Source organism: Protopterus annectens, chromosome 1.part1 (genome assembly GCF_019279795.1).
Source record: "Protopterus annectens isolate FY-2018-M chromosome 1.part1, PAN1.0, whole genome shotgun sequence".
NCBI classification, from domain to species: Eukaryota; Metazoa; Chordata; order Ceratodontiformes; family Protopteridae; genus Protopterus; species Protopterus annectens.
The window spans coordinates 387,124,864-387,151,065 of NC_056726.1; positions in this window are offsets into that span (position 1 = coordinate 387,124,864).

Consider the following 26,202-nt stretch of genomic DNA (forward strand, 5'->3'; position numbering starts at 1 on the left):
AGTTGACAGTAAGTGTGGGATGTGTGCAGCACAGATGTGCAGGTGTACATTTGTGAACATGGTTGAGGTGCACTGTCTGCATGTACATGCATATTGGACACATGGGCAGGGTGACATGCCCTGTATTAGACAGTGTTAACACTCCATAGTTTCTATTGGTGGCCAGTATGCATTGTACTATACACATTTTGGAACATGTGTACACGTGTGTGTATGACACGGTTTGACACTGTGCTGTGGGTGATACTGCTGTTACTATCTGTCATTGGTTTGCATTCTGGTAGTATACATAACCTCAACAGCCTGCCCATAAGCAATTGTTAGATGATGGCTTGACAACTGACACACAGCTGTAGGACACACAGTAACATTTACAGCCTTCAAGTACTATTCTATGCCAGTAACAAGTGGTATTCACCTGCACTCAGTCCTGGGACCACTCCTGTTTGGCATATAGCTTTCTTAGGTATAAGCAAACACAGTAGGGATATGTCTGGCCATGTTTGGCAATGCATACTGTGGGCTATAATGCATTCTCCAGATGACACACACATCCTCCAAAAGTGTATCATACAGACAGATATCTGGTGTCAAACCCATGCTGTAAAGCTATAAGCCAAATAAAGCATAGTCATCCACTTTTACAAAACAATAGTATCCCCAGAGTACCACATAGGTAGTAGCCCCCAAAAAGTGGAACAGGTACCGATGTATACATAGAGCCATGTGTAAAGTCATCTCTCTTTTGATAATCACATTTCCAAAGGGTTTTGGAAATCCCTTTGTGGATCACATGAGTAATAAGGGGTTTGCATGCATATCCACAAAGGTTGTTGCACACCTATAATAAATAGCCATCTTTGACAGACTTTGCTGCTTTTGAACAGGTTTCAAATATACCTCAGGCATAAACCCTCACTCACACTATTCAATAGAAATCATAATAAATGTATGTGAAACGGATGACGTAGGCCAGGGATCACTGCAATGGCTAGGCTTGTCGCAAGCATACAGATATGACCTAAGGTCTGGAAAGTGGCAGCACACTCTGGCAAAGATAACAGATGTGTTCATGGAGAAAGTAGGGTTCCCACCTATGAAATAATTGAGGTCACATGTACGTATATGTATTTGCCACACAGCTAACTGACATGTGCAATGCACATACTGTTGTCATACTGATATGTCATACAGTAGTAAAAGCAAAACCAACAACACATTGACCAACAGTGTTACACACAGTCACCAAGTGTAGGATTTAAACCCCTACCTAGCTACTTCATAATACTAGTGTAGTACGCATTTACACAACGCAATATATACATTACTAGAAGTGCTTCTTTCCACAGGTTTATTTGTAGGATGGTGACATCATCAGGCTTGACAAAGATGAGTATACCACTTTTAAGGTGCTACAGTAGTCTTTAAAAAGCTTGTTCCTTTCCAAGGAGACACAAAAAATCTTATACAGTTAGCAAGTGCAGGATTCAAACTCCTACCTATTTTATGATACTCGAACAGTCTGCATTTACACAACACGCTATACACATTACTAAGAGTTCACCTTTCCACAGGTGTATTTGTAGGATGGTGACATCATCAGACTTGACAAAGATGAGTATACCACTTTTAAGGTGTTTCAGTAGTCTTCAAAAAGGTTGCTCCTCTCCAAGAAGAGATGCACACTCTCTCATAGAGTTAACAAGTGCAGGATTCAAACCCCTACCTGATTGCTTCATAATACTAGAGCCGTATGCATTTACATGACATGCTACACACATTACTGGGAGTTTTCCTTTCCACAGGTATATTTATAGGATGGTGACATCATCAGACTTTACAAAGATGAGTATGCCACTTTTAAGGTGTTTCAGTAGTCTTCAAAAAGCATGCTCTTCTCCCAGGAAACAAAGACATTCTCATACAGTTGGCAAGTGCAGGATTCAAACCCCTACCTAATTACATTATGATACTAGAGCAGTACTTATTTACACAACAGGCTATACACATTACTAGGAGCTCTCCTTTCCACAGGTATATTTGTAGGATGGTGACATCATCAGACTTTACAAAGATGAGTATACCACTTTTAAGGTGTTTCAGTAGTCTTCAAAAAGCTTGATCTTCTCCAAGGAAACACACACACACTCTCATGCAGTTGGCAAGTGCAGGATTTAAACCCCTACCTAGCTACTTTATATTAGAGCGAGACACATTTACACAACATGCTATACACATTACTGGAAGTTCTCCTTTCCGCATATATTTGTAGGATGGTGACATCATCAGACTTGACAAAGTGGATTACATTAGGTGATATTAGGTGGGCTACATAGAAGGAATTTCTAAACACTTTGGCAATGTGATCATCAAAGGAAAGTTTACTATCTACCTGAGTCCCCAGGTCCATAATTACATTCTCCGTACATAGTGAATTACCACCTATGTGGTAATTTGTGGGCACTTTGTTTTATCCAAAGGGGATGACTATGCATTTTTTTGGCATTCTGCTTGAGGGCATTGTTTTGACACCAGGTATCTGTCTCTGTAAGACCCTTCTGGAGGATGTCTGTGTCAGCCGTAGAGTCGATTATGGACCACAGTTAGCAGTCATCTGTAAACTTGGTCAGCCATACTCCTCCTGTGCTTGCCTGTACCTCTGAGCAGTATCTACTGAACAGGTGGGGTCCCAGGACCAAGGCCTGTGAGATGCCACTTGTGACTGGTTTAGACTCGGACATGGCACCCGCAACTCTGCCCATGTGTGTTTGATCTGTGAGCCAGTTGGACACCCATCCTGTGACATAGGGGTTAATGTTCAAGCTGGTAAGCTTGTCCATGATGCCAGAGTGGGGAATGTTGTCAAAGGCCTTAGCGAGGTCCGGGTGGGCTGTGTGGATGACTTTCACCTCCACCTGTGTCCTTGGTAACTGTTTCAAAGAAGTCAGCTAGGTTTAGGAGGTGGGATCTGCCTTTAATAAAGCCAAGTTGGATAGATTCTAGTGTCTGGAGGTTCCTAATGTCTCTGTTTATGGGTTCCATGATAATTTGCTCCATACCTTTGCAGACCAGGCTGAGTAGGCCTATAGGGCAATAGTTTCCAGGTTCTGTTGTGGCACCACCTTTGTGGAGCTGGATGACTGTTGCTGTATGTCATTCTTTGGGTACATAGCCTGTGGTAAAGTGAGTCTGGACAGTGAATGTAGGTGAGGGTGTAGTTCCTTTTGGGGCTGGTGTAAGACGCAGCCTGGGACACCGTCCAGTCCCATTGATGCTGTGTTCTTAGCTTTGGAGAGGGCTGCTTTTACCTGCATGTCCATGAAGTCTGTGGCTCTTTATTCTTCTGGGATGGACATAGGCCCTTTTGGGGGTGGGGGGGTGAAGTTTGCACTGAACTTGCCCACCAGGATGTGGGCAATGTCAGTTGGTTCAGTGTAATTTTTGCCATTTTGCAGTAGCTGCATATTTGAGAGTTGCCACCTAAATGTTTGGTATAGCTAATGAAGGCTTTGTGGTTGTTATTCTTAGATTCCTTGTCAATTTGTCTTTAGAAACTGGCCTTGGATTATTTTATGAGCGATCATTGTTTCTCCCTAATAATAATCAGTGATGCCTTTCCTTTTGTGAAGCTTGCTCTATCATGTGTTAGTTTCCTCCTTCTATTGTATAGCTTATTTATGGGCAATGACCACCAGATTAGTTTCTTCTTTTTGGAGGAGTGCGTCTTGGTTTTATTTGGGATGTCTCGATCCATGCATCCCTGTAGATGCTCATAGAATGCACTTGTAAATGATTTTGCAGATTCTATAGCATTATCCTATAACAAGGGGGCTTTGGAACTTTCCACTTTGGTCTTGAGAAGTGTGCAGTTTGCTTTTGAAAATTTCTTCACAGTGGTTTCCCTGATGGGGGGGGTGGATGGATGTCCAGTCTGATTACTTTATGGTCTGATATTACCAGCGAGGGGTTTATCTCTGGTGTGGAACACTGGTACCCCATGTTGGTGATGATCAGGTCCAGTATGTTGTCACCTCTAGTGGGCATGGTGACCAGCTGTTCCAGGGCATTTGAGTTTTTAAACTCTAGGAAGCATTGGGCAAAGGACATTGTACAAGAGTAATTCTCCCAGTCATTGTTTGGGTAGTTGTAATCTCCTCATATAATGGTGTTTGGTAGGAACTTTATATTTTCCAGTGATCCCAGGAATACTGAGTGAGGTTCCTAAGACAAGGTAGGTGATCTGTAGCAGGCTACAATCTGATAAGCAGCTTTGCCCAATGTTAGTTGCACTTGCATGGGCTCCAAGACCTCATGCTGTGCCACTAACCTGAAGGTGTGGGTATCCATAAGGTTAATGGATACACCCTTTCATTTTGTATTTCACTCTGGGTTTTGGGGCTGAAGATCAGAGGGATTGTGAGTGTTTTACGTGGAGCATGTCCAACAGCTCTGTGTTTGACATAGCTTTGTATGTTAGGCAGAGATCACCTCTGAGTAGGCGATATGCGAGAGAGTACAGCTGGAGCATTTTGAGATGGTCTGTGTATGGCATGTATTTCAGGCTGCTAATCCTCTTTGTGAGGTATTTCTGCAGGCTTTCCAGTTGTTGTAGATGTCTTGTGAGGTACATAGCAAAAGCAGCGTTGTACTCTATTATGGATCTAGTGAGTGATGAGTATAGGGGAACAATGTCCTCTTCTATTCTGCATGAGACACCTTTTGTGATGAGGTGTGCCATGTAGAAGGATTTCCTGACTACTGTGGGGATGTGATTATCACAGGTGTGTCCACTGTCCACCTGTGACCCAAGGTCTCTTATTACACTTTCAGTGTTAAGTATACTACCGCCTATGTTGTAGTTCATGGTGATTTATACCTAGTTTAGTGGGTTTATCTATAATTCCAGAGTGGGAGATGGTGTTAAAAGCCATGGCAAGATCTACATAGGCTGTGTGAACCACCTTACCCTTGTCTACGGTTCTGGTGACTGCTTCAATGACGTCTATCAGGTTTAGGAGACATGATCTGCCTTTTACAAACCCAACATGGTTGTGGTCCAGAGTTTGGAGATTACCAGTGTCTTTTTTTATAAGTTATATGATGATACATTCCATGGCCTTGCAGAGTAGGCTCATGAGGCTAATGGGGGCACTAGTTCCTGGGGTCCGTGGTGGCTCCCCCTTTGTGTAGTGGGATAACCATCGCTGTGCACCATTCAGCAGGCACAAAGCCTGATGTGAGGCTATGACTGAACATAGTATGTAGATGTGGTGCCTGTTCATTCTGTAGTTTGTGTAGAACACAGCCTCGGATGTTATCTGGTCCCATGGATGCTGTGTTCCTGGCTTTGGAGAGTGTTTTTTACTTCTCATTATGGAGAATATTGATATCTGTGCAGTAACAAAAACCTAGTTCAAGGCTCCAGACAGCACATCAGCACTACCAGGATACTACTCATTCCATACTTTCCAGCATCAGAACCTGAATCATAGCACATAGGGTGAGGATGTATCCATATTCATCAAGGATACCTACACCTCTCTCTACATGCTCTCTACAGGATATGTACCCATAGAATGTTGCACAGCAATGTTCTTCACACTCCACATGGGTGTGGCCACAAAAACCCCTTGGCATTCATGCTCTATGAGCCTGATGAGTGTGTTCTGCAAGGCAATGGAGCCAATCATAATGGAAGTCAACAATACAAAGATTGGGAACCTTCACAAAGTTGAGCACACCCAGTTTGGCTTCGTCAAATGCAGACCACGCCTCCTGAATTGGGAGGATTTCTTTGACAGTTACTCAGGCTACAGATGATTGAAATGAACTCAACACAGCCTAACTATACCTCGCTAAGGCCTTTGACACCGTTCCCCAGTCAGGTATCATAGATGAACTCACCAACCTGGCCATGAATCCATACATCACAAGATGGATTGCAAACTGGCTCACAGATAGATCCCACACATTAAGAGTTGTTGGCTACGTCAGACTCTACACCGGTAATGACTGGTGTCCCCCAGGGTTCAGTCCTGGTGTCCCTCCTGTTTGGTATAGACTTCTAAAATGTACATGTCAACACAGGATGGTTGTGGTTGACTAAGTTTGCTGGGAACTGTAAAGTGTTTGCCATAATAGATTCCCCAGAAGACAGACATATTCTCCACAAGGGACTCTATGAGGCAGATGAGTGGTGTCAGAATCATGGCCTCAAGCTCACTGTGGAGGAATGCATAGTGATCCTCTTTGTTGAAAACAAAATACCCACAAATTACTACATAGGTGTTACCCCCTTAAAAATGACAAGGTGATAAGGGATCTGGGGACACAAGTAGATAGTCATCTTTCCTTTGACAACCATGTTGCCTAAGTGATTGGGAGATCCTATATGGCCCACCTAAGATCCTATATGGCTCACCTAATCAACAAAGGGTTTGCATCAGGATCCAAAGAGGTAGTGTTTGCACTCTACTCTTACATCATCAGACTCATCATTGAGTACAGTGCACCATTTTGGATGTACTCAACTTAGCATATCCAGCAGCTGTAGAGACCACATAGGTACCTCACCAAGAGGATTACTGGCCTCAAACAGTTGTGTTATGCAACTCAACTGGTCAAACTAAATCTGTTCTTCGTTGCATACCGCCTACTCAAAGGCACACTCTGCCTAACATACAGAGCCATGTCCAACACATAACTGTTGAACATGCTCCATCTACAGATAACAACATTGAGACACCTTACACATTCCAGGGATATGAACCTCATCACATGAATACAACATGCTGGTGGGATAGAGTACCATCCCAGACACTTGCCTTACTGTGGAAAAGAGTCCCAATATACATCAGACAGAACCCCTCGCTGACACTATTCAATTGGAACCTTGATGAGTGGATGGGAAACAGACAATTCATGCCAGGCATCACATCAGCAGCCCCACTAGAAAGGGGCTTAGGGTACTAACTATTAGAACTAGACCTTGGGAGACTACCTAATGGTGTGGTGAAAGCTGCACAACTTGCATAGGCTGATATATGCCTTCGTGGAGATAGTCTACTACATACCTATGAACCTATGTGACAGGTACATGTCTACAGATAGTAGATGTGTACTTCATTGTACAGTCATGTTGTACAGCAGGCACATGGACCACATACACTGTAATGCTTACAGATACTGGTGGCTGTTATGTACAGTGGGAGAGATGTGCACCTCATGTCTTTTGTGCCATTGGGATGTGTGCTGGGTGGGACAGTCCTGGATGGCTCCCTGTCATGGTCACCCTCTTATACACATCTCTGCCCATCCATCTTTGGCTTATTATACTGTGTTCCCCCTACATACATACATATATATATATATATATATATATATATATATATATATATATATATGGATCTACCTGACTAGATCGACCAGTCAGAACACCGACAACAACTTCACCGACACCAAATCATCGACAGTTCACAAACACGACACCTCATACACTCGACACATCATAACAACAAACAAAACAAATCCCCTGTCCAAAACCCACACACACAACACAAGCACACCAAAATCCTTACAAACCAACACTAACCCTTACATACATTACATACACAACTATCTACAACCCTAACCGAAACCCTAACCCTAAGGTCCGTCACTATCGCACACTCACCTAACCCGCCTAACACTAACTCACTTAAGCCCCTAACCCATAAAATATCACTACTGCACCCTTACCTAACCCGCCCTAACCCTAACTCACTTATCCCACTATCCCTACAGACTGCCAACATCGCACACTTACCTTACTTGCACCCTTACCTAACCCGCACCCTAACCCTAACTCACTTATCCCACCCCTATCCCTACAGACCGTCAACATCAGACTTACCTTACTCGCACCCTAACGTCCGTCACTACCGCATACTTACACATCCTTTCCCCATCTCAGTGTTCTCAGCGTCGGTGTCTTCCTCCATCGGTCTTCTGCCTTGTCGATCTTCTGGTGCTTTGTCGGTGTTATGACGTGTCGATCTACTCAGGTAGATATATATATATATATATATATATATATATATATATATATATATATATATATATATAGGTACATAGGTAAGTAATAGGCTATCTGCCTGAAGGCATATATTAGTATGGCCAGAGTGTGCAGTTATCACCACCCATGGAGTTAGTTCCCTAGGCCTCTGTTTAGTAGAGCTGATGAAGTGATCCATGATGTGACAGTTCAGTTTCACATACACTCATCAAGGCTCCTCTCGAAGAGTGTCAGTGAGGGTCTCGGCTTAATGTCGGTTGGGAGCCTGTTCCAAAGCAAGGGAAGTCTGTGAGTCTGTGAGTTAGTAATGTATCCCTACAACATGTTCTATTTAATGTTGTGATGATGATATCCCTAGAGCATGTGGTAGAGTGAGCTTGGGTTTACTTCAGATAGCGCATGTACATCAGTTCTGCATTGGACATGGACCTGTCTCTTTGGCAGAGATCTCCTGAGTAGACAGCATGCAACAGAGTACAGATTGAGTTAAATTCAGTCTTGTTGCATGGGGCAACCGTATGAGGCAAGTAATCCTCTTGTTGAGGTACTTCAGTGGTCTTTCCAGCTGCTGAAGGTGCCTAGTCAGATTCATCGCAAGTGTGTTGTGGTACTCTCTGACGGGTCTAATGACTGATGAGTAGAGGGAACCTCCTTTGACCTACATGCCAAGACCTTGGCAGTTTGTGAGAACAGATAGCATGATTTTCTAACCGCTTTGTGAATGTGTTTCTGCAAGTACAGATGACTATGCACATGTGTCCATAGATCCCTTATTATCACCTCCATATTTAGGGTGTTGGCACCTATGTGGTATTTGTATGACTGTAGCTCAAGGCCATAATTTTGATACTACATCTGTCTGACTGAGATCCTTTTTAAGGATGTCTCTGTTGTCCCAAACATCAGTTATGACAACTTTTTTGCAGTCATCCACAAACTTTGCTAAACATAGCCCTTGTGTGATTGACTGTATTTCTGAAAAGTATATACCAGACAGGAGGGGTCCCAGCACTGAGCCATGGGGACAGCAGTTGTTACCAGCTTGAACAGGAGACCACAATTCTTACCATGTGGGATCTATCTATGCCCCATTTGGCAATCCATCAGATGACATACATATTTATGCACAGGTTGTTGATTTTGTGGATATGTCATGTGTCTGGGATGTTGGAAAAGGGCTTTTCAAGGTCTATGTGGGATGTGTGTAGCTCATTTCATTGATGTATGTCCTGGGTGACTGCCTTGAAAACAGTCCAGCAGGTTTGGGAACCATGATCTGCCCCTGGCCAAACCAGAATGGGTAGGGTTGGGTGTTTGTAGGCTCCCAATAGCTCTGGTTATGAGTTTCATCATGATGGACTCCATGGCATTGCAGATCAGGCTTAATAGGCTTATAAGGCAATAGTTCCCATGGTCTGTTGTGCACCAACACTTGTGGAGTGTGCCAAACGTTGCTGTAACCCATTCAACAGTTTCATATCCTGTACAGAGGGTGAGTCTCAACAGACTGTTCAGGTGCAGGGTCTGTTTGTTTTGGAGTTCACATATGACACAGCTAGGGAAATCATGTCATCCAATAGACACCGTGTTTTTAGCTCTGGAAAGAGCTGTTTAACCATTGTATATGTGATTTCTGGGTTTTCACAATCTCCAGGTATGATAATGGGCCCTTTTGTCAGTGAGAGGGGGGTAAATATGTATGAACCTGTCTGACAAGATGTTGGCAATGTCAGTCATGTACATGTATTCATTTACAGTTTGCACTGACTCAGAACATATATGAGTTTACATTGATATTTATGACATAGCGAAAGAAAGCTTCATGGTTCTCTATGGACTCTTTGACAATATATTTGCCAGAACATGGATTGGATAATGTTAGGAGTGCTCATTGTTTATTGATGATACTGATCGGAGATTTATTGATCTTCTTTGAATTTTCACTTTCTTTGAACAACTTAAGTACTTGTAGTACATAGTTTGATTATGACAGGAGTCCAATATATTATACGGGTCTGTTCTCATATAACTGTGTGTGCAAGGCAGGATTGGTGAATAGTGACAAATTGCTGGGATAAGAACTGAAACTGCCAGATATGTGTGGCCCACTGCTGTACTTAGACATGGCCTAAGTGTGTGAGCATGCCCAGTATGACCTTTCAGTATGTTGTTGACTGACATTTGCTTCATTTGTGTGAGCATGCCCAGTATGACCTTTCAGTATGTTGCTGACTGAAATTTGCTAAATTTGTTGAAGTTTGTGAGCACACCCAGTATGACCGTTCAGTATGTTGCTGACTGAAATTCACCCAGTACGACCTTTCAGTATGTTGCTGACTGAAATTTGTTAAATTTGTTAAAGTGTGTGAGCATGCCCAGTATGAACATATATACTATATGTCTGTGAAAAATCAAATTGGTTTTTACTTCAGGGCTCACCTTTATGTTGTACATCGATAGGAAGCACACTGTGCCTGCAGGGCATCCATGAGTTACTTTGCATAGACTTATCAACATTTCTACATACAGGGGGGACAGCTATTAGTTGTACATTTCTACCCGGGGGCACACCTGATTGTTACTGTGGGTGAACATAGGATGAGGGGTTCACCTGACACTTTTACACATTTGCTAGGCCTGCACTGCTATGTCAGGTACTCCATTTCAGTCTGTACTGTTGCCTATTGTACTGGCTTGAGGCATACAACTGTATTACAGATCTTAGCTTCCAATTTCACGTATATTAGTTTGTGACTTCATAGCCTACCCAACCCACATCGCACAGCCTGGCCTGCTGTTATCTGTCTGCATAGGCCTGGGAGGAAGTTACTCATATGCCTCTTCAGAGGGCATGATACAGCATTTGTTGGTGTTTGTGTTAGTCTACAATTGTCCTGCTGTGTCTGTGCCAGTGAAATGCTGTCATGGCTTAGTGGTTCAGTACTGTAACTATAGTGCACAGTATCCTGAGTTTGAGTCCTGTCACTGCTTTTTATTTTCCTGCTGGGCAGACCAGACTGCTTAAGGAACAGTAAAGCAGGTGTGAGCATGTTTACCTGACTTTGCTCAACTTTGCCCAACCTTGCCCGACTTTGCCCAACATTGCCCAACATTGCTTAACGTTGCCCGACGTTGCGCTAGTTAGTGCAGTGCGCAGCTCCACGCAATTGTGTTTAAATATGCTAAATAGTGGTACAATGTGCTTAACAGTGCTTTATATTGCTTAAAATAGAGCAATCATGCCTCAGGTGGTGCTGCAGGGATGCCTTTGTCGGATGCACATAGTACACTCCCTATACATGTTTGAAAACAAGCAGTGTCAAGTTAGGCATCCCTTTTATTGTATGTGCGAGTCAGAGAGAGGTGTAATTTCCTGGGTTCCTAATGAGTCAGTGTATGTGCTATGCATTGCCTCTTTGCCAAGGCATACTGGGCACTCCTCCTTCTGCCTACTGGGGACGGCTCAGGTTGTTCCTCCTCCATGTCACGCTGTGCCTGTGCAGGCCTTGGCAATGGTGGGGGGCTGGTTGGCCCTGCCCCATGCTGTTCCTGCTACAGCTGTTTCTGCAGGATCATATTGTGTAAAATGGCACATACCATGACAATTTGGGTACATGTAGTTGGTGAGTACTGCAATGCCCACCAGATGTGTCCAGACACCAGAACCGTGACTTGAGCATCCCAAACACACGCTCAATAATGTTTCTTGTTTGTGTGTGTCCCTCATTATAGAGTTCTTGTTCAGGTGTGTGTGCATTTCTGATTGGTGTCATCAGCCATGGCTCCAGTGCGTATCCAGCATCCCCCACTAGGTGACCGTCAGGGATGTCCCCATTGGCAAATCTCTGGTACAGCTGCATCAGATGCCAGATGTGGGAATCGTGATAGCTTCCAGGACAGCCAGCACACACATTCATTATTATGCCCTGGGCATCGCACATGACCTGGCAGTTGATGGAGGGGAAGCCCTTGTGGTTGATGTAGACCCTACCCTGCTCACCAGGTGGTGCTTTGATGTGTATGTGCGTGCAGTCTATTGCACCCACTACCTCATGGTATTCTGCTATTTGGTGAAAAAGACACATATTGCTGGCCAATGCCTCACGGGAATTGGGGAAATATACATGGTCACCAACATGTGCTGACATGGCATCCAGGAACTGGTGCAGTACCCTGGATGCTGATGCTTGTGAAACCTCCATCATATCACCAGTTGGTCTCTGGAAGGTACCTGTAGCTAGTATTCGTAGGCCAACACATACCTTGGTATCCACTGGGATGGGTTCCCTTCTGTTGGTTCTGTGTGCGAGGCATGGCCGGTACAGCTCAACAATTTGCTGCAGGAGGTCTCTGTCCACTCTATAGCGCTCCACTATCTCCAGCTCATGTAGCCCCTGGTAGGTTACCCTGGGTCTGTACACTCTTCTCTGTCTCCTCACTGTGGGTTGCTCAGCAGCATTCACAACATCACCACCCTCAGCACCTTGCACATGTTGGTTTATGATAGCAAGAGCAGCCCCTAACATTTTGTCTGACTTTAAAGATTTTAAGCTTTCCTTCTTTGTATACTGCAGTGTTGCAGAGTTCTTGGGGAAAAAAACAGGAAGAATGCTGTTTGCAGAGTTTAAAGTGCTGGGCTGGGCTAGTCTGCTGCCTGTGCATTTGACTGATTCTGATATATTTCACCTGGCAGCTCTGCTAGTTCTCCTTGGTTAACTTCCTACTATACTTCTTTTCCTTCCTTTTCCCTTTCTGTTTCCGCCCAGGGCAGCGCTGCGCAAACACGCGCACATGGGCGCACATGCGAGCACACACTGTGTGCCTGTTTGCAAGAAATTTCAGATATTTTCACGGTGTACACCTTTGATTTCTGATTTTCAAAAAGGACAACTGTAGACACGCCTCTTGCAATCCTGAGTAACTCAATGCAAACAAGGCTCTTGTGCTGCAATTAGCTTACAGACTGTCTGACACACCTACTCATGATGTCACCTATATTCTAGTCTTCTACTCACCTACTCCTACTCTTAGACTCTTGGGACATGCCTCACATGCTGGGAAAAATTGGGATTCACTATTCTTATCCTCATTTGCATAGGATTGCCTACTAATGCACGGTTACATCTCTCACACTGAGCATCCCCCCCTTAGCAACCAGTAATCAGTGGCCATGTTGTCTGCAGCCTGCCATTCACCTGCATGGCAGAATAAGCTTTTTAGTAAAAATTCCTATTTTTGGATTTTTTAAATTATTTTCTTGTTTTTTAAAGCGCCGCGTGTTTGTGTGGCGCTGCGCTATGCTTAAACATTGGAAATCGGCAAAAAAAAGTTAATTTATCTTAATTTTAAACATTTTTAAATGCCAATGGCCTTATATTTGGCCATTGGCATGCTTCCTCAACTGTATGCATCCTTTATTTGGAGCTGTCATCGCTCCGTTTAGCTATTTGCAGAACGGTACTCTGTTACTAACGGAGTACATTTCTGCAGCTAAGACTAATCATCCACTGACAGCTTCATGTTTCTTGGATCACAAATTTACCTCATTTGCATGCATTTCACCAGCAAATGAGGTAATTTGCATAACATGATGCTGTCTGTGTAAAACTAGTTTTAGGAGCTCTCGGGCACGCTCCTGCCGGCTGTTCCTGGATCGCATGGCAGACATATTGCCTGTCTGACGTCTTACTCTACTCTACAACTCCGTGCAAGCTTTCGTAAATCCGGCCCTGTGCGTTTCATGTATAAATCTACAATATCTGCAATTTTGGCAGGAAAATAGTCTTACTCTACCTACACGTACACTTTTAAAACTACCATTACATTTTCTAACATCCCTTTAAGGTTGTAGCCTCTTTTACAAATAAACTTTGGCTATTCACTTAACACCTTCATTAAATCTTGGTTCCCTAAAATAATTTTCCAGTTGTTTCTTACAGCATCTTGAATCTCTTTGGAGTCTATACTGATGGGAACAGGGAACATGTGACTCCTGGCATAATCATTGATAATTATCCTTCACTTTAGGGACAAAGCCACTCTGCAATATAGGGGCAAATTTACTACTCCTAACTTGAATAATTTCATCTTTAATGTAATTTAATCTCCCCATGTGATCATTTATATTACTTTAGGGAATCAAGATTTTATGAAGGTGTTAGGCTGCCATTTGTATAATTTCAACACCAGGAATAGTTCAATGTAGAATGAGAAATCTAATACAAGGGCATGAAGGTGTTGTTTTTGTTGCTAAGGATAACATGCTAATCTTTTACCCTGATAAAGAAGCACATAACAGAAGATTGGAGGAAGTGCTTTATGCCATCAGAAAACTTAGATTTGAAGCTAGATCAAACCAAATCAATTTTATTAAGCCCAAAATTAAACAGTTTGGTTGCAGTATTAACGCTAGTGGAAACATACCAGATTAAAGCAAGTGCAAAATCACAGCAGATCTAAAAAGTTCAGCTTGTGTGACTGAGCTACATGAGGCCTAGGCATAATTTCTTTTTTGGGCTAGATATTGTCAGATCTTTAGACAGTGGTGCCCTCACTGATATACTTAGAAAAGAACGATATACCATGGACTGTGGGAATTCTGAAGCCCATGCCATCAGCAAAGTTAAACAAATGCTGATGTCTGTTGTGGTGTTGACCTGCTATGATGTCACCATACCAACATTCATGATGGCTGATGCTAGTAATTGCAGTTTAGCTGCAGCTTTTCTCCAGAAAGATGGACAAGAATGCTAACAGATGCAAAACAAAGAAATCTGTAAACCTTAAAAGAGGGCCTTGCAAGAGTGGGATCATATACAAAGTCCTCGAGTTAATTATTGAGGCAAGAGAGCTTCTGACTTAATATTAATCACTGACTACTGTACACCTTGTTTGCTGTAGCATAGACTAGATCCAGGCCTGCTGAATCTAGCTTTGTTTGTATAACTTGAGCACTAATCCAGACATTCTTTAAAGTATTCAATTGTATTTATTACTGCTTGGTAGTAACTTGATTAAAGTGTAGCTATCATTCTAAGTCTTTTGGATTAAGCACTTGGGCTTCAGACCAGTTGTTTTACATTAGAAAGGTTTGTGGCCTGCACTGTGGTGGCAAGACAGGTAGCTTACATCCTTCTAAGTTGGGAACTGCTGATTGAGGGCTCAGTGTCTGTTTTCTAAAAGTGTATTAGTTCTGGTTTAAGCACTTGGGCTTCAGGCCAGTTATTTTACATTAAGAAGGTTCGTGGTCTGCACTCTTGTGGGAGGAGAGGCTGGACTCTGCCCTTCTGAGCTGGGAATTTCTGGTTAAAAGCATATAGTGCCTGCATATTTGAACTGTTTCTTACTGAAATTGGTACACTTTGTTTGCTGTAGCATAGACTAGATCCAGGCCTGCTGAATCTAGCTTTGTTTGTATGCTTGTTGTTTGTTTGCTTGTTATTTCCCTGAAACGCTAATTCCACCTAAAACGTGGCTTTTCAGCGCTTCTGTGGATCCCTAGTGATATCTGCATTGCTTACTGTAGCTATTTCCTTGTTTCACTTGAAAGAAAGTTACTGTTTGCCGTTTTTGCATTTAAGTTACCTGTAACACATTGCATTTAAGTTACCCAGCACTTGCTCACTAAAGCAATTATATAAGTCAGCACTAAAAACTTAAAAGCACTACACCCTCACAAACTCCCCTTGAGTACCTTGTTCCCCATTGGCCCTTTTTTCAGTTATAAAGGAATTCCCAATACTATTCTAGCATGTCCAAAGGTCAGTTGTCAATCTCCTCTCTGGTCCAACTGGTGAATCTGGGAATCTTGAGGCAATGTTACAACTGCCTCATGTACACAGACAACCTTCTCCTCCACCCAACAAATTCCAACACATGTGAGAGATGCAATCATATAGCCAAACTGGAGGCTAAGCTCTCTCAACTCAGTACTGGCGTAACCAGTCAAGAGGAGAAGGAAACCACAGTCACTACAATTCCAGTCTCACATAGACCTACCATGACAGCAAACCAAACACATAAACACACAAAAACATACTCGGAGGCTCTAAATAAAAATCTGCCTAAACAGCAGAGACCTCTAAAGCAGACACCCAAGCAACCGCTACCCCAAAACAAAACACGTACAACACATAGCTCGCAAAGCCAGTGTGCCAAACAGTCACAGCCCTTAAGGCTAAAAAACACACCTGATACACTTGTAACAGGTGACTCTATTGTCAGGCACAATGACATCCCGCTCACCCGGCTGAACAAGGAGAAGGTCACGGTGAGCTGCCTGTTGGGCGCTAGGATCCGCCACATAACACAAGCACTCAGGTCACTCCAAGGCAAGTACAAATATGACTCAGTCATTGTCCATGCTGGTGTGAATGACCTGAGATGTACCTCCCTGGACTACATGAAAAGAGACATAGAGGAGCTCTCTGAGCATGTAGCCCAGGCTGGTATGACCCTGACCTTGAGTAGCATCTTACCCTCACCAAGAATGATGGCCACAATATGAAGACAAGATGATCAATTTCAACAATTGGCTTAAGTATTGGTGTCATTCAAAGGGGATCCAATGCCTGTCAACCTGGGATGACATGCTCGACAAGCCACGATGCTTCGCTAGAAATAGCTTGCACCTGTCACCCCTGGGCTTTTGGATATTGGCAAAGGCTCTTGCTACCCCCATAGTGCCTTTTTTAGGCAAGGCTCAAAAGACAAACCCACCTCCAAAGGTATCACAATGGATAAGAAACTAAGAGTAATGCTACTCAACGCCAGAAGTCTAAACCTCAAGATGCATGCACTCAAAACTCTCCTTAGCATGGAGAACATCAATATCTGTGCAGTAACAGAAACCTGGTTCAAGGCTCCTGAGAGCACCCCAGCACTACCAGGTTATACCTCATACCATGCTTTTCGGCCCCAAAACCTGGACCGAACCACAAAAGGAGGGGGAGTATCAATATTCGTCAAAGATACCCACACCTCCAGGTTGGTTGCACAGCACGAAGCATCAGAGACTATCCATGTGCAACTAACAGTGGGTAAAACTGCCTTCCAGTTTATAGCCTGCTACAGACCACCCTCCCAAACCCAGGAACCCCACTAGGCCTTCCTGAGAACACTGGAAAATAGGAAGGTCTCTCCAAACACCATTATATTGGGTGACTTCAACTACCCAAACATAGACTGGGAGCATTACTCTAGCTCCAACACCCTAGCCCAAAGGTTCCTAGAATTTATAAACGCAAATGCTATTGAACAACTTGTTACCACTCCCACAAGAAGGGAAAACATACTGGACCTGATCATCACCAACATGGGGACTCTATGCTCCAGACCAGAAGTGTATCCCTCACTGGTAAGATCAGACCATAAACTAATCTCACTGGATATTCACATCCCGACCCCACCCCCTGCCCAGAAAACCACAGTGAAAAACTTCTCTAAAGCATATTTCACACTCCTCAAAACCGAGGTGGAATCCTTCAAAACCCCTGGGCCTGTGGAAAATACGGCCCAGACCGCAGAATTCTTTATAAACGCATTCTATGAACACCTTCAGGAATGCATGGATCATACAATCCCAGATAAAACCAAAACCCAATCCTCCAAAGGCAGACGTCCTGTCTGGTGGACCCCAGCCATAAACAAACTATACAATAGAAGGCGGAAGCTACTACATGATAGAGCAAAATCCCAAAAAGGGAAGGCATCTCTGATCGGTATTAGCAAAAAACTACGGGCACTCATAAAATCGTCTAAGGCCAGCTTCGAGAGAAAAATTGCACAGGACACTAAGGATAATCACAAGGCTTTCTTTAGTTATGTTAGGAACCTGGGTGGGAATTCCCAGATATGCTCAGAATTAGTCCAAAATGACAAAAGATACACCAAACCCACAGACAATGCCAACATCCTAGCTGACAGGTTCAGCGCAAACTTCTCCCCCCCTCCCCATCAAAAGGGCAAATATCTATCCCAGCAGAGTGCTGCCCCCCTGACATCTCAGATGCTCAGGTAAGAGCCGCCCTCTCCAAAGCAAAAAACACAGCATCAATGGGACCAGACGGTGTCCCGGGCTGTGTCCTACATGAACTCCAAGAGGAGCTAAACCAAACATAAAACTACTGTTCAATCTCAGCCTTACTACAGGATATGTACCCAAAGAGTGGCATACAGCAACAGTGGTCCCTCTCCACAAAGGTGGTGCCTCAACGGATCCTGGAAACTATCACCCCATAAGCCTGACTAGCTTGGTCTGCAAAGCTATGGAAGGGATTATCATGGACCTCATAAATAAAGATATTGGGGACCTACAGACACTGGATCCTACCCAGTTTGGCTTTGTTAAGGGCAGATCCTGCCTCTTAAACCTGGTTGATTTATTTGAAACAGTCACCAAGGTCATTGACGAGGGGAAGGTGGTCCACACAGCCTACCTGGACTGCGCAAAAGCCTTCAATACAATACCCCACTCGGGCATTATAGATAAGCTCACCAGCTTAAATATAAACCCCTATGTCACTAGATGGGTTGCAAACTGGCTCAAGGACAGAACCCACATGGTTAGAATTGCTGGAGCCATGTCAGACTACAAACCAGTTACAAGTGGCATCCCACAAGGCTCAGTCCTGGGACCTCTCTTGTTCGGTATATATTTCTCGGAGGTACAGGCCAACACGGAAGGACTGTGGCTGACCAAGTTCGCAGATGACTGCAAACTGGGCACCATAATCGAATCTCCAGCCGACACAAGCATCCTCCAAAAGGGCCTCATAAAAACAGACAACTGGTGCCAGAACCATGGCCTCAAGCTAAACGCCAAAAAGTGTATAGTCATCCCCTTTGGCAAAAACAAAGGGCACACAAATTACCACATAGGTGGTAATCCATTTAGTACAGAAGAAGTAATTAGGGACCTCGGGACCCAAGTTAATAGCAATCTCTCATTTGACAACCATGTGGCCAAAGTGGTTAGAAAAACATTTTATATAGCCCACCTAATCATGAAGGGATTCACATCTAGATCAGGGGAGGTCATCGTGCCTCTTTACTCATCCCTCATCAGGCCCATAATTGAGTACAATGCCCCTTTTGGGATGTACCTTACCAGACACCTGCAGCAACTGGAAGGACCCCAAAAGTACCTCACCAAGTGGATCAAAGGGCTCAAACAGATGCCATATGCTGCCCGGTTAAAGAAACTCCAGCTCTACTCAGTGGCATACCGCCTGCTCAGAGGTGATCTGTGCCTGACGTATAAAGCCATGTCCAACCCGGAATTAATGGACATGCTGCACCTCAGAAAATCCAAATCCCATCGAGCTACGCTCTTGAGAGACTTGAACCTCAGCACTGAAATAAATAAGACATGCTGGAGGGATAGATTCATAACCCAGAGGCTCCCTTCACTCTGGAATAAAATCCCAGTCCAGGTTAGGCAGAGTCTCTCATTGACTCTCTTCAAGAGGAATCTTGATGAGTGGATGGGAGATCGTAGGTTTACCCCGGGTATCACTTCTGTGTCACTGTTAGACAGAGGCACAGTATATTAACCTCGAAAAAAGGCATAGCAAAATTAATTTAAAATGGGTAGCGAAAGCCAAACACACTCTGGCTAGGCTTATAAATGCCCTAGGGCAGATAGCCTAGTATGAACCTATGATGTGGACAAAGCTCTACTAAGATGCTAGACGATGCTTATGAGAATGAGACATTTCAAGGCTAAAGTGGTCCATGTACTTGGAAGCAAATGATTGTGGCCAGCAGTTTGTCAAGAAACCCGATACCTGATTATATACAATCTAGTACTAATGAAGACATTGTTGTATATGTGTAGTATATTAAGGCAAATCAACCTGTAACTATAAGAAGGTTTGACAGACAAAAACAATATACCAGACATGACAATGAGTTATAGAAAGTCATTAAATATGTAAAGGATGGATGGCTTATGAGATGCACATAAGCATGCAATTATTATACTGTAAGATCACAGCTGTCTGATCACAATGATTTGCTTTTGTGCCAAGACAGAATTGTTATACTTTCTTCACAACCTCCCAAAGTGCTTAAGCAATGTGAGAGTCATGAAAGAGTTAACATGTTGATATGGTGATAAAATAAAAGAACCACGACCACCAGAGTACTTCCGAAACATTTAATACTACTCCACACACTAAGCGCTTTCACCATTGAAACATGGCTTCATCAGAGTGAGTGGTAGCTCATCAACAAACCATATTTATACAAACATTAATCATCCAATTACACATTTAAGACACAACCATCTTAAAAAATACTGTCCCTTCATTCATAACTAAATAAAACATATGTTAAATTAAATACAAAATACATACAAAATGGATACACTCCCCGCAAGTGCATAAATATATGTGAAAAATATATATATATAATATTCACAAATTTAACCATATTAACTTTTGTTGTATACACTTAATAGTGTCTAGATTATGTATGCCCTTTGTCTCAAAATGGGTCGTAGTGAAATGAAATCATTCAATCCAGGTGGCATTGTTGCATTTACATAACTTGACATTTATATTCTAATAATTCCACTTTTAATTTTACATCACCTCTTCTTTCATTTACCAACACCCTATCTATGACAAAAAATAAAAATCTCTTGAAGTTGGCACAAACTATACTGTGTGAATATAGAGCATTATGAGAATCATGATTCTTAATAGCCCTAAGGAGTTCACCTATCCGGTCTTTCAATCTTCGGATAGTCTTACCAATGTAAAAAGCATTACAGTTGGTACACGTTGCTAAATAAACCACTCTTTGGGTACTACAATTCACCTGACCTGGGCATGGGATAGTCCTTTTGAAACCCTGTACACTTACATAAGGTCCGTCATTTATAAATCTACAATATCTGCAAGTCCCACATCTATTCATTTTCGATATTGTATTTCTGGGAATATGGTGTTCTAAAAATTCTTTAATATTTCTTCCCCTAGAATACACTATTTTGGGAAAATAACCAAACATATTTTTGAGTTCCCAACTAAGGCAAACATCCCATGCTGTGTGTACTAGTTCCTCTATCCCCTTTGTCTGATTGTATATTAAAACTAAAGCTCTCGAATCATTAAATTTTTTTCCTTTTAATGCCCTCAAAATTTCTGTGTTGTTCACCCTAAGTATAGGTGGAAACATTGTGTCTCTCTTGTTTAATACCTCTTTACATGTTTTAGTCAACAATTTGAGGGGATAACCTCTTTCCAAAAACATCCCTACCAATATATATAATTCTTTTTCCAGTACTTTGTTGTCACTAATTAATCTGGACAACCTTACCATTTGCCCCTTCACTATTCCTCTACGTTGATGAATAGGGTGACAACTTTGGTAATGTAATAAGGAACTACTGTATGTTTCCTTCCTATATATTTTACTCTCAACAGCATCACCAGTTTTGGTTAAGGTTATGTCCAGAAACTCTATTGTTTCGTTGTTCCAGCAGGTGGCTTAACTAAAAAAAGTATATTAATTCCGCCATATAACAGTAAAGTAGCATTATTTGAGAAAATGTGTATTGGAGGGTTATTGAATGTTACCAAAATTAATCACAAAGTTCACCATGAAGACAATTTGAATAGAAGTGAAAGTGAGGCCCTAACAGAAATGGCAGGCAATAGTGAATTAAGAATTATGAAACCAGATGAGGGTGGGGGGCTGTTATAATGTCCAGATTTGATTATACAGCTAAAATGCAGGAAATTCTGGATGACCCCACCACTTATCTTCGAGTTTCTCAAAATAAGGTAAATATAGCCTACCATAGGAGAGATTTGTTTTTGTTAGATTCATTACATCAGGGAGCAATAAACTGTGATTATTGCAATTTTCTTAAGGTTGATTACCCAGTCATCCCTGCTGTGTTTGGAATTCCTAAAATCCATAAAAAATGTATGACCCACCATTTAGAGCGATAGTGTCACCCAAGGGCACTAAAACTGAGCCTATGGTAGCATATGTGGACAAAAATATTTAGCAGGTGGTGGCTGGGGCTCAACATATTCTAAAGGACTCATGGCATTGTTTGTAAAGGCTTAGTAATTTACAAAAAGGAGACACTGAATGGTCTTTCTTAACTATTGATGTAGTTAACTTATTTACAGTTATACCCCAAGACGAAGGAATAAATTATTTTGCTGAAAGTTTAGTAAAGAGCAAAAGTTTAAGTAATGATAAAGCAAATTTTCTAGTATCTTGTATGGAGACAGTACTTAAGAACAATTTGATTTTTGAAGGTGAGATCTTCCACCAGATTTCAGGAGTGGCAATGGGGGCAAAGTGTGCCCCAGTTTTGTCAACTTAGTTTTGTTCCATTGGGAGGAAGAATTTGTTCTAAATTCTATATACAAAGAAAATATTTTATCATACAATAGATTTCTGGATAATGTTCTGATCTTGTGGAAAGGAAGTGAAGAAGAAGCTATGTCCTTTATTGAATATCTTAATGCTACTACTAAGTTTTTCAAATTCACTAGTAAATGGAACAACGAAACAATAGATTTTCTGGACATAACCTTAACCAAAACTGGTGATGCTGTTGAGAGTAAAATATGTAGGAAGGAAACATACAGTAGTTCCTTATTACATTACCAAAGTTGTCACCCTATTCATCAACGTAGAGGAATAGTGAAGGGGCAAATGGTAAGGTTGGCTAGATTAATTAGTAACAACAAAGTACTGGAAAAAGAATTATATATATTGGTAGGGATGTTTTTGGAAAGAGGGTATCCCCTCAAATTGTTGACTAAAACATGTAAATAGGTATTAAACAAGAGAGACACATTGTTTCCACCTACACTTAAGGTGAACAACACAGAAATTTTGAGGACATTAAAAGGAAAAAAAATAATGATTCGAGAGCTTTAGTTTTAAAATACAACAATCAGACAAAGGGGATAGAGGAACTAGCACACACAGCATGGAATATTTGCCTTAGTTGGGAACTCAAAAATATGTTTGGTTATGTTCCCAAAATAGTGTATTCTAGGGGAAGAAATATTAAAGAATTTTTAGAACTACATATTCCCAGAAAAACAATATCAAAAATGAATAGATGTGGGACTTGTGGATATTGTAGATTTATTAATGACGGACCTTATGTAAGTGTACAGGGTTTCAATAGGACTATCCCATGCCCAGGTCAGGTGAATTGTAACACCCAAAGAGTGGTTTATTTAGCAACGTGTACCAACTGTAATGCTTTTTACATTGGTAAGACTATCCGAAGGTTGATAGACCGGATAGGTGAACACCTTAGGGCTATTAAGAATCATGATTCTCATAATGTTCTATATTCACACAGTATAGTTTGTAACAACTTCAAGAGATTTTTATTTTTTGTCATAGATAGGGTGTTGGTAAATGAAAGAGGAGGTGATGTAAAACTAAAAGTGGAATTATTAGAATATAAATGGCAAGTTATGTTGAATGCAACAATGCCACCTGGATTGAATGATTTCATTTCACTACGACCCATTTTGAGACAAAGGACATACATAATCTAGATACTATTAAGTTTATGCAACAAAAGTTAATATGGTTACATTTGTGAATATTATATATATTTTTCACATATATTTATGCGCTTGTGGGGAGGGTATCCATTTTGTATATATTTTGTATTTAATTTGACATATGTTTTATTTAGTTATGAATGAAGGGACAGTATTTTTATAAGATGGTTTTATCGTAAATGTGCAATTGGATGATTAATGTGTGTATAAATATAGTTTGTTGATGAGCTACCACTCACTCTGATGAAGCCATGTTTCAATGGTGAAAGTGCTTAGTGTGTGGAGTAATATTAAATGCTTCTGAAGTACTCTGGTGGTTGTGGTTCTTTTATTTTATTAGTTTTATACCCAGTTGGGTTATTTTTGTTATTTTGTCATTTTTGTGGTCAGCACCCGACTCTGTTGTACTTCCGTTGTTTAAATAACGTCCCTTGAAATGCCTTATTTATTTCCCAATTTTTAAAAATTTTGTATTTTCAATGGAAGCTGCCATAGCAGAATTGACTGCTTCAGTAAAGCAGTTGATGGCATTGTTAAGAGATAAGAACGTTTTACTTAATCCGCAAGTGACGCTAACTGACTCTCAGGTTGAACTGTTCACATTTCACTCATGCCATCCCTTGAAGTGGTGAACAACTCCAACAACAATAGTGCTGCTAACAACACTGCTGGTAACGTTGAAATCCACGATGATGTTGGTAGTCGACAAAATGAAAGAGATATCCAACAATGGCTTCGCCTACCAGAAGTGGACTTCTCGGCCCCGAATGAGGAGGGAAGGACTATGCTAACTCTCAAAAAAGAATTGGATCGGTTTGAGGGCGTGTGTCGGAAATATAGAGGCCTACAACTCGACAATGCTTTTTTAACTAGATCCATGGCACTGAAGCAAGTACCTAAAGGACTCAGATTATGGGAGTTACCAAATGGGATAGATGAAGGCACACAAGCATATAAAGAACTTGTGGACTTGTATGACAAAACGGGGTTTCAAACAATGGACATTATTATTAAAAACAATCAAAGTAAGTTGTTGGCACTTAAAAAAAAAGTTGTCTCTTTAAATGACAGTATTGTGAAAGATTTATTGTTTTTTCAATATGTGAAAAGTTATCAAACTGTATTGACAAAATTTAATAAATATGTAGACAAAAGTGTTAAAATTAAGATAAAAAAATTATCTAGGGATATGCATGAATATAAAATTAATATGGCCTACCCCCCCCCCCGGTAACAAAAGGTGGGGAGTAAAGGCCAGATATAATGAAAGTACAAGTGATGTTGACTTAGAACAACAGGATTTTTTAGATCAACCCCCACAGTTGAGGAGGTCAGAATGTCTACAAAACAGATGCTGATGAAGCCATGTTTCAATGGTGAAAGTGCTTAGTGTGTGGAGTAATATTAAATGCTTCGGAAGTACTCTGGTGGTCATGGTTCTTTTATTTTATTAGTTTTATACCCAGTTGGGTTATTTTTGTTATTTTGTCGTTTTTATATTGATATGGTGGCCCAGTATCAAAATGGACATTGCAAAGTTTATGTCAATGTGACAGTTTTGCATAATGATTAAAGCATTGCAGCTAACATTGTCACTGCAAAATATCTGGCAGAAAGTTGATGTAGAGCTATATGAATTTAAAGGAAAAGCTGTTGGTTGTAATGGATCTTTACTTTCATGATATAGAAATTTTGCAACTGCTAACAACAAGTAACCAATAAATTACTGCCAGGTTCAAGATAATTTTTACCAGATACAGAATATCAATTGAAATGATCACAGATAATGGAGTTTGTATTCACATAGATCTGAGAAATTTACTGAGTATTATGGCTTTATACATACAATGTCAGGTGCTCAATATGCAAATATCAATGTAACTGCTAATGGACTAGTCCAAACTGCCAGAAAATGATTCTTTGCCAGCCCGATCTTAACAAAGCTCTCATATCTTATCATGCTAGTCCACATGTTGCTGCTTCCGGAATAAGCCCTGCCTAGCTGAAACTTCTAGTCAGATCATGACTACTGTACTTATACTGGAATCCAAACACAGATTAAAGACTATTCTTTTCAAATTTGTAAGTATAAATTACCAAAAAAATAAGTCATCCCAATGCTGAATAATCTGGGAGTTGATTTACAGTACTGGCATTCTGAGTTCTTGAACAGACTCGGGGTCCAATTAGTGCTGGCTGGGGGCAATAGGATGAAATGACCAGCTCTTCTAACCTAGGGAGGGTGAGTAGAAAACCTGATGCCTGGGAAAACTCTGGTGACCAGAAGTCTTGTAGACATTTCAGGTTTAACGCAGGGGTGGCAATGGCATCCTAGCACCAATACACAAGCTGCCTCCAGAGCTAGGATAATTGACTGGACTCTACAAGTACAAAATCTTTCAGGGCTCATGGTTCCTCATCAGAGCCATCTTCTTAAAAATGATTTCCTTTGAGCCCAACTTCCTGAGGAGTTAGGAGCCCACACAGCAAAGGGTACCTTTTGGGGTCCCTGAAGGGAGTGATTTTGGGGATTCAGGGAGTTTTGAGCATAGAAGCTGGGGAAAACAGCCTGACGCTATGTGAGACTGGCAG